Source organism: Buteo buteo, chromosome 21 (assembly GCF_964188355.1).
Source record: "Buteo buteo chromosome 21, bButBut1.hap1.1, whole genome shotgun sequence".
NCBI lineage: Eukaryota > Metazoa > Chordata > Aves > Accipitriformes > Accipitridae > Buteo > Buteo buteo.
In genome coordinates, this window is record NC_134191.1 from 20,541,436 (window position 1) to 20,558,114 (window position 16,679).

At 45.6% G+C, this 16,679-nt stretch overlaps 1 protein-coding gene across 3 annotated transcripts in view; it reads left to right on the forward strand.

The window, feature by feature from the left end:
• Window positions 1-4,722: 4,722 nt before the first annotated feature.
• The window catches only part of RAD54L2 (RAD54 like 2), a 71,182-nt gene continuing 59,225 nt past the window's right edge, over window positions 4,723-16,679 (forward strand). For 2 of the 3 annotated variants that reach the window (XM_075053424.1, XM_075053419.1), the window contains exon 1: window positions 4,723-4,861. The gene's annotated coding sequence lies outside the window, so the exon portion shown is untranslated. Of the gene's footprint in view, window positions 4,862-16,228; window positions 16,298-16,679 lie in introns of those variants that run through there. The other variant, XM_075053420.1, reaches the window with a different exon arrangement.

A 16,679-nucleotide genomic window follows, 5' to 3' on the forward strand; every position in this document is an offset into this window, starting at 1 on the left:
CTCGCTGCTTGAGTCCTTCTCTGAGGATGGAAACAGCTTGGCAGTGCCTGCAGGTTTCCCATCCTGTAGTTTGGATGTGCCTGCTGTGAGTGAGGCTGAAGTGTGTTCCTTTCTTCCACAGTGGGACAGTGCAGCAGCAAGCAAAGGGAACAGTGAACAGCATCCAGAGCAAGCACCAAATGAAGAAATGGGGAAAAACAGAGACAAGTAAAGGCATGTGGAAAAGGAGGCAACACAGATCTGGTTAAGCAGGTGAATGGTGGTGTGATGCAGAGCGCCGTGTAGCACTGCTGGCCAGGGAAGGTCTCCAGGAAACATGAGTAGTGTCACCATGGCACACTGATGACTATGCCTCCTCCATGTCAGGTAAAGTAACACAGATTAGACCCAAAACTTGAAAGAGAAGGATCTAAGAAAGGGCATGTCCACCAGCAGTAGGGATTGTGCTGTAGCAATTGTAATGCTGTCACTAGAGTACTTGAGAAACAATTGTTGTGATTTATAGTCCCATCAAACCAACACACTTGTCCCTGTGAGGTTTGTGATTTATTAATTGCTTTGAATGGGGTGTCAGATGGTGACTCCCAGCTGCTTGGGTTGTAGAAATTCAGACCTGCTCCTTTGACTGTGTCTGTGGACTGCACCTTGATAGTATCCGCTCTGTTTCCAAGCACATCACAGGCTTTCTATTTCCAGAACTCTTGGACAGATCTTAGGATGGAAGAATCCAGAGGTATTCTAGTGTCAGGGCACTGAAGGCAAAGCCAAGTTATCCTCCTGCTGTGATATGTATTTTTCTCCTGCACTAGAGACAGCCTTTACAGAGCCTTGTCCCCTGTGGCAGGGTGAGTAGGTTCAGGAGATGCTTCTGTAACTTTCACAAAGTTTTTGCAAGGGCATTTCAAGTCCCTACATGTTTTGTGGATTACACATTTCGGAGCATTTATTCAGATGTGTGGAGACCTTCCCAAACCCTGCCTTCCACCTCTTTTTTTAAAGACTATGTTGTGGGAAGAGGGCCCAGAGTATCTAGAGCAGTGCTCACTTCCCAGTCAGGACACTAAGCATCAGTGCAGCAGTTGATGGACGCTTTTGGCCGGACACAAAACCGAGGACTGATGGCTCTATGTATCGAGACCTAACTTGAAGCTCTGATCAGAAAAGCTGTGAAAGGTAACACTTTGAAAGTGCCTTTTCCAAGTGGCATAAAACTTTGTAAATTGTGCTCTGCTGGACAAGAATGACATAGCCAAGTGCAGAAGTGCTCATGGTTATGAGAGAATCAATTAGGGCATGTTGATGAATAATGCATGTGCAGCTTGGGAGGGATGGATGACATCGGTTCTATTTTTGTACTGGTAATTGAGAGTGATTCTAGGATAGAAAAAAGCACAAAGAGAAGATGGGAAACTTTGGGGGAGATTCTGGTTGGAGCGTCAGAAGCTGGAGGCTAACCAGCAACACTTCCTGTCCATTAAGCTGTAAAAACCTCAGGAAGGGGAATTGTATTAATGTCCTCTACAGCTCCTAATCCATGTAACTGATACTACCCAAGAACCCAATTCAGACTGTAAATAATATGAGCATTTAAAGAGAGAGAAGCTGAAGCTGTTGCTTTGAAATCTGATGGCGTTTCCTGTGCTAAGATAACTGCCTTGGTCTTTTGGGCCCCAATAGTAGGCTATCAGTCTGCTCTGTTTTTCCCTAGAGGTGAGGGTCTGCTGTTCCTTGGATGTGCAGGGATCTCTAAAGGAGAGCTGGTGCAGGGCTGCTGGAGGAAGCCTGGGACCCTGGCAGGAAATAATTTGTTGCTGCTCACATGTTCCAAAGTTCCCCGCATACTGGCGTGCAGCTGTGTCATGAGAAGACCAGCTCAAAATTAACTGCTCTTATGGGCCTGTACACTGGCTGGGTTGGCAAAAGCCAGGGATTCTGTGTCAACTCAGACTGGCATACTGCTGCAGGCTAGAGCAGGAGCCTGGCAAAGGAGGAGGGGTGCTCTGCATTCCTTTGCTTTGGTGTTTCCTAACACCCAGCTAAGGGAATTTCCCCATGCTTGGGTGCTTGCCCAGCTCAGAGCTAAGCCTGCTGCAGGTGCCCAGTAGTATTCACTCAAGGCAAAGGATATGAGGGAAGGGCAGAGGGCTCACTGCTGTGGTGAGCAATCAGCCGCTGGTCTGAGGAACCATGTCAATTTTTTGTCTGTATAGCACTTCTGGTGATGGTTGATGTATGTGTGAAAGGCTGTGATGGGATTCGGAGGGTTATGCAGGTGGCTGTTTCACTAAAGTTGGGTGGGAACCACTGATCCCACCTGGAATATTTCAGACCACTTCTGAATTTGCTTGCTCTGGGAGGGGTCACTCTTTCAACCTAATCTTCCACAATAGTGATAAAGGACAGCTGGTAACTGTTTTAGGAGCCAGAGCTGCCACGTGTGGTGGGACTTGAGGGTACTTATGTTTCCTTGAGGAATAACACCTGAGTTTCCATCCCAGTTCTATCTGGATGGTGTAACTCCAGCCTTAGTGTTGCAAACCAGCAGTAATAACTTGCACTTGATGCTTGGACTGAATGTTGTTGGTGGTGAGAGTTCCTGGTGGCATCTGCTTCCAGGGTGGTGAATGTGGGTGTCCTGAGGCTGCCCTGTGAGCTACCTGCTAAGAAAGCATGAATGATGTGGAACAGTGTGATGGGGGCAAACGCTGCAGCGGGACTGCATGGGCAGCTCCCCTGTGTCAAACCCAGCCCAACACGTCCACTGGACAACGTGGATGTCTGATTGCAAAGATTCATTGACTTTAAAAGATAGTGGTCATACACCTATAGAAGCCAAGAATAATTTTCTAGGTCTGTTTTAGCTGCCTTAGTTAACTTCATAGAAATAAGGAGAAGGTGCTAGCTGCCGGAGTGCTTACAGGAGTGGCCCTTGAAGCAACTATGCTTGGCTGGTACCGTGCTTGTCAATGCTACTGTGGAGCAAATGCCTGAAGAATGACGGTTTTTTAATGTTGTAATGTGGAATAAAAACCAATAAGAACTCCTCACTGCTCTGCTGGGGGTTCCACTTGGTCTGAGGCCTTTGCTGTCATCCCTCTCTTTGAATGTCTCCTCTGTGTGACAGGCTGGGGTGGGGAAGGAAAACCTGGAATTTCCTGTCAGGTTTAACAGAAGAAGGTGCCATGGAGGATTTGAACATGTCTAGGTGGGGAGGAGGGTGAAGGCTTTCTGTGATACCTCATGCCCTTGCAAAGTTCCTAGGGTCACACCATGTGTGAGATGGCTCTGTGGTGTTATGGTCCTTTTATTCTGGGTCAGCTCTGACTTCCCTGAAATCCAGGAGATCCCTGAAGGACTAAGGGTTGAGTTACAGTGATCGTGCCCAGGCTGCCACTACATATCCGGAGTCGGATACCAGACTCGCACTTTTATTTTTCATGCTCTGGATATTTGAGTACTGGCCTGGGGAACGAGACAGGCACTTTCTCTGCTGGTCTTGTTCTTTTTCTTCCCTTTAACAAAAGGAAACACCAGGCTCCTGCTGTTGTACAGGATGAGCAGCATGCTCTCGGTGCGATGTCAGCAGTGTGTCCTGGCAGCGATGAAGGCTATCGGCATGCTGGGCTCTGTCTGCCTGTGGGACCACGGCCGGCTGGCGGAGGTGAGTGATGAGCTTCCCTTTTACTCAGCAGATCACATCTGAAATGCAGTGTATGGTTTTGGATCCCCCCCCAATATGTGAAAGAGGTGAATTTGAGCTAGTCCCGTGGAGGCTGTGAAGAGGTTAGGGCATGACAGGCTGAGGGGAGGCGGGTGGGCTGAGCTGGAGAAGGGTTTGGGTGGGTTCCGTGGTGGTTGCCCAGTACCTGTGGAGGTGGCAGAGCCAGGTTCGTGGCAGGAGAATGAGAAACAGTGGTTGGAAATGAAAATGTGTCATCTTGCAGCCAGTCTGATACGAGAGGAAAGTTCTCTCCTGTGAAGAAGTCCAGTGCCAGAGAGGGGGCTCAGAGGTGGATGGAATTTCATACATGGAGGGTTTTAAGACCTGTCGAATTTCATACGTGGAGGGTTTTAAGACCTGTCGAATTTCATACGTGGAGGGTTTTAAGACCTGACAGGACAAGGCCCGGAACGCAGCTCTCTATTGTCCTTGCCTTGAGGTGGAAAGGCTGGAGGAGAGACCCCCCCCGAGGCCCCTCAACCTTAATTACCATGGTACCCTGTGGCTAATTAACAGCATGTCGCGGCGCGGGGTGGGATACCCCCACGCTCCACGCAGCATCTCTCCTCACAGCCGGCGGCACCGGCAGAAGCAGCCCAGGCTCCCGCCGGTGAGCCAGGCGGCCGGGGAGGCTCCCGCCGTTACCCGCTCCAGCCCCTAGGTGGGCTCCCCGCCCCGTACGCCGGCACCATCGGCCCCGCTCCCGGGCCTGCCCGGGCGGCGGATGGGGCCCGCGGGACTCCGGCGGGCGGGCGGGCTCTGGCGGCGCGGAGCAGCCCCGTCCCGCGGCCAGCGGGCCCCTGACGGCCGCCGAGGGGAGCGCCCCCCCCCCCCCCCCTCCCCCTCAGGGCCGGGGCGCCCCGTTCCCCGCCGCGCCGCCGCGCGGCTCCCGCCGCCTTCCCGCCCTCTGGGGCCGGGGGGGAACCTTTCTCCGCCCTGCGGAACCTTTGCGGCGGAGGCGCTTGTTGCTGCCCGGGGGATCCAGCGGGGGGTTGGGGTGGGGGGGGGGGGGAAGAGCCGGACGCTGGGTGATGCGGCCCCCGAGCGGCGGCTGAGCGCCGAGGCCGGGACGGAGGCGGGCGGGCGGCCGCCAGCTCCCGGGGCCCGCCGCGACCCGCAGCCCCCCCGCCCCCCGCCGAGGTGAGAGCTCAGCGGTGAAGGCGCGGTGGGGGAGCCGCCTCCACAATGGGAGCGGGCCGGGAAGGGGCGCGCCGGCGGAGGCCCGCGGCCGCCCGCCCCGCCCCGCCGGGGGTGTGTGGGGAGCGGCGTGGGGCGACGGCCGCCCGGGGTGGGGTGGGGGGGCTATGGCGGTCGGCGAGCGGACACCCGGGCTGGGGTGGAGGGCGGGTGGCGGGGAAACGGCTGCCGGGCCGGGGGGTGGAGGGGGGTGGGGGCGGAGGGGCAACGGCCACCGGGTCTGAGGGGGCGGGAGGGCGGCGGGGCAAAGGCTCGGCCCCTTGGGCAAGCGGCGGGGGAGCGCCGCCGGGCCCGGGGGGGGCGGCGGTGTGAGGGAGCCGGGGGCTGCGCGGCTGCCGGGCTGGGCCCAGGTCTGAGCCTGGGGGCTCGGGTCGGGCTGAGACCCGGGGACCGCCGGGGCCGGGCTTCGGGGCCGGTAGGGCAGCGCGGGTCGCCTCCCTCAGCATCCCGCCGCGTTTCGGGGCCTAAGCGAGTTTCTGGTTTTGGGGGGCGTGGGCGGGCAGCCGGGGGGGGGGCCGCACCTGCCTCCCGTGGGGTGTCGTGGCTCCTCGGGGGTCGGCCCGTGCTGGAAGGGGGGGTGCTGAGCCAGAGGGGCCTGACAGAGTCTGGCTGTGCCTGGGAACGAACAGTCGTTGTCATGCTCCTGCCGTGACTGAACAGCGCTGATCTGTAGGACTGGTAAACAGACGCGCAAAGTAATAATTTAGCGTCTGCGAGACTTGTTGGTGAGCTCTGGAGGAAGAAGGCTCGGTGTGTTGAGCTGTTACCTCTTCTCGCTTGATCCTGTCTCTGCTTTTTAGCTTGCTCCCTCCATGGGATAGTTTATGGGCTACTTTTGTTGGTGGTTACGTCGGTGGCTGGACTTTTCGGTGCTCACATTTGAGAGACACTCATAAACTCCGTTGATTTCCCCTCCTGCCCCTTCACTGATTTGTACAAAACTGGTGCTTTAAAAAGTTCTTAGTACATCACTTTAGTCTATATGCAAGTGAGGAATCTTTATTGGAAAAAAAATATCTTTAGAAGGAAATAATAGAGCTCTTTCTTCCTGTTTTTTATGCTAATAAGATGCTAATGATTACATCTGCTTGTCTTTTTAACTTTCTTAATGTTCGATATTCTTTGTATGGTTATCCAAACATCGTGCCTAGTGAATAATCACTTAGCCCATAGGAAATTGCTGCAGAAACTTCTGTATTGGTTTAGGATCTTCCTGCTGCCTGGTCGAAGGTGGTAACTCCCCTCCCCTCCCTGACTTAGAGTAATGGACCTTGTAAGCACTCTCTGTCTGCTTCAATGCAAAATCAATTAGTTTAGAATAAACAGCCTTTGTTTTGGTAGTTCTGCTCTAGGGGCACTAGCACCCAGCAGAGGGATGAAAACAAAACAGCCTGCTTAGACCACTGCAGGTGCTTCTGATGGGAGTTCTGGCCTGGCCTTGGTTTGCTAAGTGAGGCTTCTTTCCAGGTGTGAAGCTATACATCCTGAATATACAGAGTGAACAATGTAGCTTCTTATCCTGGGACTGTATCAGCATCAGAATACAGGGGTTGTTCATTAACAGTAGGTGCTGAATGTGAAATTTCCAAGAAAAATGCTGTTGCTGCTTTAGGGAAGAGCTGTTGTGGATGTGTGATGTTTTCTGGATTAATGCTGCCTCGGACTGAATACCACCTTCTCCCCCACGCCGCAAAAAAAGCTGAATGTTTAGCCACTGTGTTCCACTCGTACTACACCCGGGTAACTGGTAACTTCTGCATCCCTAAAATCTCTTGAAATTCCAGTTTTGATATTTGAGAGTATTGCAGATCCTGGATGGGAATGTCTTGTGCTCTTTTGAGAAGAAGAACCAAACAATGTGTTTTCTGTCTCATCTCAATAGTAGTTGCATTTTAATGAAGATTTGAAAGGTATGATCTGGCATAGAAAATTTTAACAACCCATTATAGTGTTCTCTGGAATCCAAGTTGATGTCATGGAATAGTTCAGGTTGGAAAGAACCTCAGGAGGCATCTAGTCCAACCTGCTGCTCAAAGTGGGATCAACACCAAGTTCAGATCAGGGCTTTGTTCATTCAGGTCTTAAACCCTCCAAAGGCAAAGATTCATCCCTCTCTGTGTCCCTGTTCCAGTGCTTGACTGTCCTCACAGGGAAAAACCTTTTCTTTATGTCAGGTCATAACCTCCATTGTTGCACTTTGTCTCATGTCCTCCTGCTGCATGCCTCTGTGCAAAGCCTGTGCACAGCATTCCATCTTCTTGATAGCCTCTGCATAGGTATGGGAGATCTGCTGTCAACTCCCAAAGCCTTTTCTTCTCCAGTCTGGACAACCCCATCTCTCACAGCCTCTCTTCGCACAGCAAGTGCTCTATCCCCCTGAGCTTCTTGGTGGCTCTCCACCGAACTAATTCTGGTTTATCTGTGTCTTTCTTGGACTGGGGGTGTCCAAAACTGCACATGATGTTTCAGATGGGTGTGAAAAGTGCCAGGTGAAAGGGAGCGATCGCTTCCCTCGATCAGGCAGGCTATGCCCCTGCTGATACAGCCCAGCGTGCTGTTAGCTTGCATCACTGCCAGGGCGCACTGCTGACTCATGTTTAGCCTGCTGTTCACCATGTGTTACATTTTGTGTTTGTGTGTACATATACATGTATGTGCATGTATGTATTTGTATACTCACGCACACTACCGTTGTCTCATCCTCCTGCTGTGCATGTCTGAAAAGAGCTTCGTTAATGTGTATGTGTGTATACATATATGTGTGTATACATACACACATGCGTCAAATTATACCTTGTGCAGTATTGAACAGTAGTTTTTCCATCCTTTCCCACACATGCCAGTTGCTGCTAGTGGTGACTGTTGACTACCTGGCCCTTCCAAACTCTTTTGCTGTTGCACATACCCTGACTGGTTGTGCCTCCCAGCCAGCAGGTCTGCCTGTTGTGTTGCCTTGACTTTGTTCTTCAGAATTTCATCGTTTCAAATACCTCTCTGAGATGTATCCAGTTACTAGGCTAGGAAGGGAGAGGCAGTGGAGTGAGGCTTTTCCCATGAGGATTGAGTTGAATCCCATTTGATCAAATGCAAATCCAGAATGTAGTAACGTAGGAAGTGTGTTCAAATAGTGTTGTTGATTGGTATCGGTTACATTTAGAAGCAATATTTTTAAGAATGCGGTTAGTTGCAGTGCAGATGTTCATGTCATCTTTTTGAACTTTTTTCCTTCAGGTGCTTAGAAGTTTTTGGGAGATAAAACCCTGTAGGATAAATATTCTCTGCTAACAAAGTTTCTTATTTTAAACTTAATTCTGGAGAACTTAGTTCCTGCAGAGGTTAAGTACCATTTGATATTCCTAGATACTTGGTACAGATATAATTTTGAGATGTGTGTTTTCTGTTTACACAAACTAATTTCTACATAACATTTTCCTGATCATCAAGTATGTTGAGTTAATTACAGCTGGGTTTGTTTCAGAAAATGCTCATTGCAAGACAGGAATTTGTTGTGTTTAAGCAATATTTTTAGCTAGATAAAAATAAAAGAATTTATAGAGAGCTGTGGTTTCCCCCTGCCCCCAAATTGGTGTTTATTAAGTACTTGCTCCAACACAGAAGAAGTAGAAATCAATATTTACGTTCCAACTTTTAGAATAGCATGTGTCGAATCTGATATTTAGGTAATTTGAAACAATGAATGAAAACTTCATTTCTTGTTAACTTCTAGAAACCTTAAGTTTAGTTTCTAGGGTTTTATGCTTATTAAGAAACAGAATCTTAAAGATGAAGGGGAATGATAAAGTAATACTATTTGTCGTTTGAGAAGGGGGCAGAATTAGTTGATGAAATCAAGTGTCATTACATACTGTGAGGAAGAAGAAGGTGGAATTACAGGTAGCCATGAGGGGGGAAAAAATTGTTGAAGAGGCACCTTTAGAAGCTGGTTGGACTTCTGAGAATATGGTGGTGGTGTTTTGTTGTTTTGGGATTTTTTTTAAGTCAGTTCTTTTAAACTAGCTAGTTGGTGACTTCTAAGTCATACTAAGAAAGTTACTGATCAATATTTTGTATGTGATAACCAGCAAATGCTAATTGCACATATTTGCTAACAAAATTAGTATATCCGAAGTTGAAACAAGTTTTGGGGAAAAAAAAAAAAAAGGTGTGTGTGTGTAAAAGCATATATTGCTTTCAGCCATACAGATATAAAGCTTATCAAGAATTGTTGCTTTGAAAAATACCTCAAAGTACAGAAAATAGGCTCTTAGAAATTCTTTAATGTCAGACATACCATTGGCTCAATTTTATGTCTGAAGTGAAATAGCAGAATGTCAGTTTGGTCCTGCAAGTGAGACTGATTTGGTGCTATTGTACTCTCAGAGCGGCTGTGATAATTTAAATCTTGTTTTTGCTTAGTGGTAATGCTGGAGTTGGGGTCAGTCTGATACGTCTAAAAATCTTGTGGCATCTTGAAGGTAACTAGAACTTACTTGAAGGGGGGGGGGAGGTATTACATCACTGAAATTTAATAACCATGTTTTCAGTGTGCTCTAAAATGTGCAAGTAGGAACAGTGTTTTGAAGCACTCTGTGGTGACCTGTCAGCTTGTCCCAAAGCTGCTATTCTGGAGGTGTATCTGCAAGTTTGAATGCAGAAACAAAGAAAGGAAGAATGAACCAAATTAGATATTAGTGAGAGTTGGTTATTCAAACATCAGAAAGATGTAAAGGCTTGTGTGCACCTGTCCGGAGAAGGTATTGATTCTGTGCTTGAGAAAAGTGCTGAATAACTTCATGACTGAAGATATCATTCAAGGATGCAGAAATCTTAAGGGGAAGACTTTTAGCCAGTTGCTTCAAAATGAGGCTGAAGAAATCTGTTAGATGCTATCAATGTAGTTTGTAGTATAAACATGGAGTACAGTGTTCAAACCTTATAAACAGTGCCTTCTACAGCTGTCCTAAATCCTGGGAAGAGTTTTTCAGCTGCAAAGTGCAGTTACCATTAGCTTCTTGAACACCTATTTGAGAAGGAGGAGAGTTGATGAGATGAACCAGCTTCTTGCTGATATGACTTGATGTGACTCTGTCCTCCTCCTCCTCTACATGTGCACGCACAATGATGCTGGTAGAAGCCTTAGTAGATGCAATACACTGGCACAAAGCACTTTCTACTGCTACAACTGAAATTTCTAGGATTAAGCACATTAACAGAAGCTCTCTTCTGCCACTGTAATTGGTTCTACGCTGGTGGACTTTTGCTGGCAGTTAAGTAGAAAATCAAAGTTGGAAAAGCTCAACATACCCACATGCTTTTTTGTGTTACAAATATATCAAAACTTATACTGAACATGAGGAGGACTTTGATCGAGGCCTAACATGCAAAACAATGCAGTTTACATAACGAGAGCCTTAAGAGAGGCACTAAACTTACAAAAACAATTAAAGAGGTTTTGTAGTGATTTGGCAGATTACAGGCAGATAACTTTACTGTGGCATTTTCTGTGGAAAGCTAGCTTGATCTAATTAACAAAGAACTGGAGCTATAAAGGGGCAGAATTGGTTAACAGAAACTACAGGACCTTTCTTTTACTTAGCCAATATGGCTGATCAGGTACAAAGAGTTTGTAGGGCAAGCACAATGTGGGAAATAATTGAAACATGGTGGAGGTAGCAATAATCTTGACATCTTCCTTTGGCATGAAATTTTTTACTTAAATTTTTTTGCTTGCAAAGAAAGCTTTTCTAGCCCTTCAGAACCATGGAAATAATGTTTTAGAGACATGATAATTCATTAAAGATTTTCTCCAGTCTCTGAGAAACTCAGTCTTATCCAGGATATCAGCATCAAGTAAGTGTGGGTTATTATATTTGGAGTTGTTGAATTCAGAATAAATAGGTTGTTAAAGTGTATTGATTTCATGTGAATTGCTCTAGCTGTGTGTTGTACCCAAAGGCTAATAAAACAACCACCAACCAACCAAACCCCAAACCAAACAAAATCTATGAACCTGACAAAGCCTGGAAAGGAGTTGTGTGGTAGAGGTGCTCACACAGCCTGCTGAGTCAACTTGGAAAACGGGATGTTACTCAAAAAGGAATTGATTGAGGAGGGCTGGTGGTAGGATTTACTCAAAATTAGTGAAGTAAAGGAAACTGGTACATGGCTGGTGAGTGCCAGTGCTCTAGAAGATCAAAATATTGTAATTAAAGCTCTTGTATCAAACATATTTTTACATATGGGATTTGTGTGATAATTATACTCCCATGCCTCCTCTAATGATAATCAGTGAGGGTGTTGTTGAAAAGTGAATCTTTTTCAACAGATATGGTTTCATGTATGGTCAGTGAGTCAAAACCTAGATTAAAAATAGTAGATGTGGGAAACAGAATATGAATGGAGGATTTTTCAGGGATTTATAGTAGGTCCAGGGCTTTGTAGTATTTTTATCAGTAGCCCGGAAGAAAACATGAAATTAGAGCTGATCAAATTTGTGGATTATGTAAATGTTGCCCTGAGTGGTGAAGCATGAAGAAGGAATGGCAGCTGTACAGTGTCTTCTGAATTGTTTGGGTAACTGAGTCTAATATGGCCAAATATGTTTTTATAGACCTGGAGCACAGTTATGCACATTGTAGGAAAGACTGGAAGCTGTAGGTCTAGAATGAAGAATTGTGCTTCCAGAAACCAGTGACCTTGGAAAGGATGGCAGGAGCAGAGCAGATGTATGGCAATATGTGAGTCTTTGGAGTAATACTGAAGATATGAGGGCTACTAAAATAAGCTAATCACTTTTTAAATACTAATGTACATCCATAATAACAGGAAATTCTGAATAAGAATAGAGAGGTAAAATCAGTTGGGGAATATTTTGACCAGGTTTTAAGATAGTGTTTTTAAAGAAATGTTCAAAAGCAATGAAGGTGTAGTCACTCATTATAAAACTTTTTCTCAAAGTGCCCCATTGGTTTAGCTTATTGTGAGGTATTTAAAAGTTTCTTAGTTTTCTTTGAGCAAAATAGGCTGTGTACCAAAGGGCTCTTTAATTTAGTGGAAAAAGATATGATAGCAGCCAGTGCCTGGAAGTTAAAAAGATTATTTCAAATTAGGAAAAATGCACAGATTGTTAACAATGAATGTGATTAATCACTGAAGGCATTAGGAAGATGCTTGTAACTATTAAAGGAAATTAGGATGTCTCTATCTCTTGAAGTCATCAAGTCAGGTTGAAGTATCATTTGAAAGATATGCATGAGGAGTATTTGCACACGTACACTGTACATGTACTTTTAATGTATGAGTGTGTATGCCACCATACAAGTACAGGAGTATTTGCACATGCCAAACAGATCTCGCCCAGTCGTGTTCAGACTAGGTCTCTCTTCTCGCCCAAACTGGAGTTAGTCAAATGATCTGATTAGGATGGTTGTTCATTTATAGCACTCCTTTAAATCTATTAAATATACATTTTCTGACAAGGAAATAAATGTGCTTGTGTGAACCATGTACTTAAATGAAATCAAATGTTTGTGATCTCTTTTTTTGGGAAGCACTGTTGTTTTTGATGATGGGGAAGGACAGGGATGGCTGTTTTATTTCCTGAACAAACTGGAATATCTGCCCCAGTCTTTTTCTTCAAAAATTTGATAACATGTTCTTAAGAAGTCTACTCACTAGTAGTGAGAGGTAAACTTTATATTGTCAGTGTTGGGGGCTAAGTCATTACATTCTGTAAAAATTTGTCATTGGGGGAAGAAATTGCATGTGCTCATGGTGGCAGAGGTAGTTTTGAGCGTGACTGCATAAGGATGCAGTGTCCTGTGTTTCTCTGCCAGTATGAAATCAGTGTATTTCTTGTCCACCAAAAGGAATGGTATCTGTTGTGTCCTATCTGCCAAAGTGGTGAAGGACGTAGAGAGGAAAAAAAAAAAAAAAGCTGTGAGTCCTCTCCTGCCATGGCCATTATGGAGGTGATTGATTTGCCTGTGGATTCTCAGTTGCTCATCAGGACAGTTGGTTTGGGATGTTTTCCTAAATCCTTCTGGGATTGTGATGGGAACATGTCCGGTCGTGACAGCAGCTTAGTCCTGGTAGGCACCTTTCCAGACATCTTGATCTTTTCCCCATCACAGGACGAGTGCGTGCCAGTCATGTGATGGAGGAAGGGCCGTGGGAAATAGAGCCTGCAGGAGATGGATGCTTTGCTTGTGGCAGATTGCTGCTAGATGGCCTTTTCCCCAGGTGCTCCCTTGACTTCGGTAGGAAATGGGTGCGGACACCGAACAGCTCTTGTGCAGAAAAGATGTTTGCAGCAAGCATCAGACGTAATATGTATGTTCAGTAGCTCTGGTTTTGGGGAAAGGCAGGTACTATAGCAAATGGCTTTCTTATCTCTGAAAGAGACTGTCCTGGAAGAAGTTACCTCCTCAGAGCATTTTCCAGCCAAGTGCTACCTTTCCCCTTTATTGCTTATATTATTATTTCATCAAGACAAGCAAAGTCTTGTATTCTTTTCTTTGCACTCTCGGGCTGCCCTGTGCAGGAGGACTTAGAGATAAAATCCTTTTGCTGAGGGAAGCTGTTTATATTTTAATCTTTGAATAATTTCCTTGCCTCTTGGAGGGGGTGTCTGTCCCCTTCCTCCTTCTGTATCTCTTGTTCTCTTTACTGTGTTATCTTGTCTGACCCATTTTGCTGACAAAGAGAAGGCAATGAAGAGAGACAGAAGTGGTTGTAAGTGAATAGTGTCTTTACTTGCAGTGACTCCCTTTTTTTTTTTTTTTTTTTTTTTTTATGATATTCTGGCTTCTCTTTATGGTTGCTTCTACTCTAGGAGTGTTTTAAGTTTGAAAGTCCTTCCCCACATGTGTGTTTTTCTCCTTGCCTGTGGCTGTTGTAGTCAGTTGCATCACTGAAGGGCTGGTGGAGTCTTGCATCTGGCCTGGGGTCTCATGCCTCAGTGCAAGCTTTGGAGAGTTAATACAACTCGTTGTGGAGCCCTGAGATTTTGGTGATTGGCAAGAGCAAGGCAGCAATCATGAGTTATAATCATAGTCTAGACAACATTTTTGAGCTCTGTATGTCATTCTGGAGGGCTGTCAGCCTCCACAACAGACAAGATTTGGGAGGACACAAAGCTTAAATTCGAGGCTTCTTTCTCTTTTTTTCTCTTAAAGGTAATTATTGTGAACTAGAATGGTTCTGAAAGTAATGTTCCTCCTATTTCTAAATCTGTTGCTGGTCTCTTTCAGTTTTTAAATGTTTTGGAATACAGTTTTCCTTAAAATACACTGTCATGTCCTTTTAATGGAATTCTCTAGTTTTTCAAGCCTTGCCGTTTTAACTACAACTGTTGTTGTTATTGTGGAAAAATTGCACCACAAGAAGTGGAGTAGAGTGAGAGATGAAAATGAAGAAGCTGCAATTTAGCTAACATTTTTTCCTAATTTCGTTAAGGAAACTCCAAACTGGTACAAAAACCCCCAGCTTTGAATAAAAACACTCTTTCTAGATTTCCAGAAATAATGAATCTGGGATGGGGGAAGGATTGTAGAACTCAGGAGATAAGGATTTCAGTTTTTTCTACTTTGTTTTGTCCTACTGTGCTGGAACTCCTCCTACATCCTATGCCAGACACATGTCTTTCTCAGGGCTGCTGAGGGGACCTGTCTCTTCTCTCCTCACCCATATCTTCACTTATCTGTGACATTATTTAGTATGAGGTTGTAAAATGTGGAAGGGGTTACCTGTGGCCTTGGTCAGAAAACGGAGACCAAGAGTAGCAGTTTCTGGAGTGGCAACTTCATTCCTAGCAGGAGAAGGAATGAGAGAAGGCTTTTAGGACTTCATGACAAAGATGGTTATGCCTCCTTGAGCAGTTTGGGTGAAGTTCAAGTGTTGAGTGAAACGAGCACAAAGCAAGCAGGCAACATGCATGAGAGGCTATGGATACCAGTATGTATTTATGGCCAGAACTCCACAGTGGTCCTTTGTTGCATAGGATGGGTTGGGAGACGCTGCTCTTGTGGGAAGGTTGGTCCTCACGCGAAGAAAGCAGCGCGTGCCAGGAGCCATGCTTTTTAAGCAGGCAGCAAAGTATAGTGTGGATTGGGAGCAAAGCAAAGGTTTCTGAGATCAAGAATAAAATAAAATATTGATTCCCTGAAGATCTTGGGGAAAGGTCTGTGTTCTAGGGCAGCCTGGGGATATCTACTTATCCCAGACATAAGAAGACACAACATGAAAATAAAGAAAGGTAGAGGGCTGAAGGAAGTGATTTTCTTTTATTCAGGTGCTAAAAATTAGCCCTTTATCTCAGGCAAGGGCATCATGGCCAAAGCAAATTCCTCTTCATGAGGTTAAAGAAATTACCCATTTGTTCTTATGGTGCAGGTTGCATCGTTTCCCTTTGTCGCCACATAGAGGTGTTCCTTTCACGAGTCCTACTTGAGTGCATTTAGGAGGGGACCTGCCCTGATCTAGAGAAATTTCCGTTAGTGCTAGTTACCAGTTTCTCTAGGTCAGGGGAACTTACCTTCCTGCTGCCTAGAACAGAGCCTTGTCCTTTCTTTGCCCCTTTAATGCTAGTACCCACATGTAATTGCAAGAACCTGTTCGTAGAGGTTATCATTAAATATGTTAAATGTTAAGGACTTGCATGACGAGGTCTATTGGTATTTTGCTTTGAGCTCTGGGCAGTTTAAAAGTATTTGGTATGGGGAGAGAGATGTGCATATCAAGGGTGTCTAACTGCATGATATAATTTATGTTACTTTTGCCCTTTGAGTGTAGTGTAATGTATGTAATCAATTACATTGATTTTTTTCAATTAAAAAAAAAACCAAGCAACAAAATAAACTTCAGAAATAGATACCTCTCCACACAAACCTCATCGTGATGCCATGACTATTTAAAGAAAGAGACAATTGAGAGGATTAAGTATGAGAATGTTCATGTCTCACCTCAGATACATGCACTGTCCTTTTGATTGGCAAGGTAAGCTTTGTCACAAGGACCATCTCGCTTTCTCAAGTCAAAACACTGTCCGTCCGCTGTGCTGGAGCAGCATTCTGGCTGCTAAGACCATGGCCCTGTGGACAGTGATGCCAGCTCAGTCAGGCCATACCCAGGGCTGCTTGTTCCCACCCTCTGACTTTTTTTGCTTTGTGCCTGCATAGCTGTTCGTGCAACTTTGTAGTAAACTACATTTGGGAACTGAATTTTGCTTCCGGGTTGTTTTTCAGCTGAATCAGTTTGCTGTACAGCCACACAGATAGTTGTGCTGGCAAATATGGGAGTGGTGTGCTAGTGGGAAAGAGCAGCTGCTGCAGAGAGTGTGTCCGAGGCCTGAGAAGCTGCAATCAGCAAGAGGGAAAATAGGTAATTTAATCAAGGCCAAAGGTTTATTACCCTTGTGGTGCCTGTGAAATCCGAAAATTGTCTGTCAGTGTCAGGGCATGTCACTGTCTCTCTAATTGGTGGGATTTGCATCAGGTTTTGGTTGCCATCTTCTGTTTATCATTGTCTTTTATTTAGTCTTTGCATTTATTATTTGTATCACTCACTGATGAAGGCGAAAGAAACAGCATTCATAGTGTAATGTAACTGTCCAGAGGTTTAGATTACTTTTGCATCATGGCTACTTAACACTTGTGTGAAAAGATGGCTGGCTGTGACTTCTCCTTTCCTGAAGTAGTTCAAGAGTTGTATATTCCTTCCTTTAAAAAAATGCCAGCGTTATGGAGTGCACCTCAGCAACCAA